Source organism: Myotis yumanensis, unplaced genomic scaffold (assembly GCF_028538775.1).
Source record: "Myotis yumanensis isolate MYYU_CA2020_CCGP unplaced genomic scaffold, mMyoYum1.0.hap1 SCAF_24, whole genome shotgun sequence".
In the NCBI taxonomy this organism is placed as follows: domain Eukaryota; kingdom Metazoa; phylum Chordata; class Mammalia; order Chiroptera; family Vespertilionidae; genus Myotis; species Myotis yumanensis.
In genome coordinates, this window is record NW_027223775.1 from 8,989,159 (window position 1) to 8,991,430 (window position 2,272).

At 54.0% G+C, this 2,272-nt stretch overlaps 1 pseudogene; it reads right to left on the reverse strand.

Annotated features, from left to right (window-relative positions):
* Positions 1-1,002: 1,002 nt before the first annotated feature.
* LOC139000565 (TCF3 fusion partner pseudogene) lies at positions 1,003-1,765 on the reverse strand (annotated as a pseudogene).
* Positions 1,766-2,272: the final 507 nt, after the last annotated feature.

The following is a 2,272-nucleotide window of genomic DNA, read 5'->3' on the forward strand; positions in this document are numbered from 1 at the left end:
GTGATTCTGATGTAGAGGGCCCCATGTCCTCCACACTTTGAGAAACTGACGTAAATATTATTTGAAACCATAGGCCTATATGGGAATGTTTAGGGGCAGTAGACATTGAGGAAAGAACTGAGTAAAACCGAGTCCTGAAGAACACCATCATGTGAGGGCTCACTTGAAGAGAAAGAGCTGGCAATAGCAATGAGAAGTTGTCAGAATGAAAGAGCACAGCAGGAGTGAACTCACAGTTACGAAAGCCCAAGGAAGGTGGAGGGAGTGGAAAGAGTAAAGGAGAGAGAGTGCTCAAACAGGTTTCACACAGTGTTTCCCTTTTATTCAAATACTAGAGGCCCGGTGCACAAAAATTTGTGCACTCGGGTGGGGGCTGGGGGTCCCTCAGCCTGACCTGTGCCCTCGCACAATCTGGGGCCCCTTGAGAGCCCCTTCCTCTGGCTGCTGGCACCAGTTTTCCTCCAGTGCCCAGAACCCAGGCCTTCGCTCTTCACCGGGAAGGGCCCACATGGTGGGCAAGGGGCTTAGCTCTTTTAAAAATACTTCTGAATGTTTGGCAAATGACCCTGTAGGAATGTACTTTCTGAAACATGCTGGTTGTTAAGGGCTGATTTGGGTAATCAACAAAATGTATGTTAAAATCCTAATCCCCAGAACCTCAGAATGTACCTGTATATGGAGATAAGATCTTTAAAGAGGGTATTACATTAAATTGAGGCAGTTCCAGTGGGACCCTTAGCCCATTTCACTGAAGTCCTTATAAGAAGAGGAATGTTGGGGTCCTGCCCCAGCAGGTCCAGGGGTTCCCAAAGGTGTGGATGGAGTCGGCGAAGAAGGAATGACACAGAGGCAGCGTTCAGGTGATCATCATAGCCAGGTTCTCTTTTTATTGTCCTGTTACATCTATATTTATACTATTTGATCCTATAAGCATGCTCTATAAGCTTTCTTTTTTTTTTTTTTTTTTTGCCGAGGAGAGCATTGGATCCGTTTATTGGGGGGTCAGTCAAACGGGGAGCTGGCTCGGGTGGGGTAGGGCAGCAGCTTGTCTGGCCCCCGAGAAACCCAACTTGAGTCCAGAGCCTCAACCGCTTTGAAGCCAAAGTCTTCCTCCACCTTTATCTGCACGGGGTCCAGCTCCGGGGTCAGTGGGACTCCCACCTGGTGCCCTTCCCATGGCACTCGCCACCTCTTCCACCAGCTGGGCCCCTCGCCAATGGCTGGGCTGCTGACTTCTGCGGGCGTTGGTGTCCTCCTGGGCAGGACAGCCCCTCTTTCTCCAGAGGCTCATTCTTAGTGTTGCCTGGGGTGGGGCGTCTGTGCCCTGGCTGCCCTCGTCCTCCAGTAAGATGGTGAACTGGCTGGCCTGGTAGTCGTCGCCATAGGAGTCCAGCACCTTCATGAGCAACCTCCGCTCCTGCTGGAGTCTCCGTGTTATCCTCTATATCTGATGGAGCCTGTTCAGGACACACTCCTTCACCTGCTCAATCTCCCTGCAGTGCCAATCCAGCGCCTGGTACTTCCTGCGATTGAGTTCCTGTTGGCGCCTGTGCCATCAGCCTCAGGCTGCCTCCTCCTCTTCATCTCACTCCTGGAGGCTGGAGTTGCCCAGACCCCCAGACACGAACTCCACTTTGGTCTCAAGCTCGCTCTCCAGGATGTGACCACTGAACAGTGGAAGCAGCACCAGCTCCAAGCCAGGAGGTGCTGAGAACTCCTCAAAGCCCACGGCTGCCATGGACCCCTTTCTCTGCTCCAGCTCCATTTCTCCCAGGCTCCAGGCACAGAACTTCCAACCTTGCAAGCCTCTAGGTTAAAGTGGCTTGCAAAACCACACGCCCCATCCGATTTCATGGCCAGGCACCCAGGCCCCAGCTGCTAAGCCTCCTGGAAGTTGTAGTTCTCTATATCCGTCTGGCCTCCCTTGCCCCACCCCCACCCCAGTCCTATCTGAAAGGCCCTGCTGGCTAGTCTAATGCCTCAGCCAGGCATCTGAGTCACCTCCATCTTTATTCTTGTCCCAACACCTCGTCATCTGACCATGGGAAGCCCCTGGGTCTCCTTCTGGGGCCTGGCTGCATCACCGCATGGATCACATGCCCCAGTGGCGATGCAGCCCAGCCCCTGGGTCTCCTGGGTCTCCTTCTTGGACCTGGCTGCGTCACCCCCAGGGACCGGATCGCGTTCCCCAGGTAGCGACGTAGCCCGGCCTTTGGCCCCGCATGTGGATGTCCTCCGATCACTGGTGAGCAGTGATCTGAGAAGCCAGGCG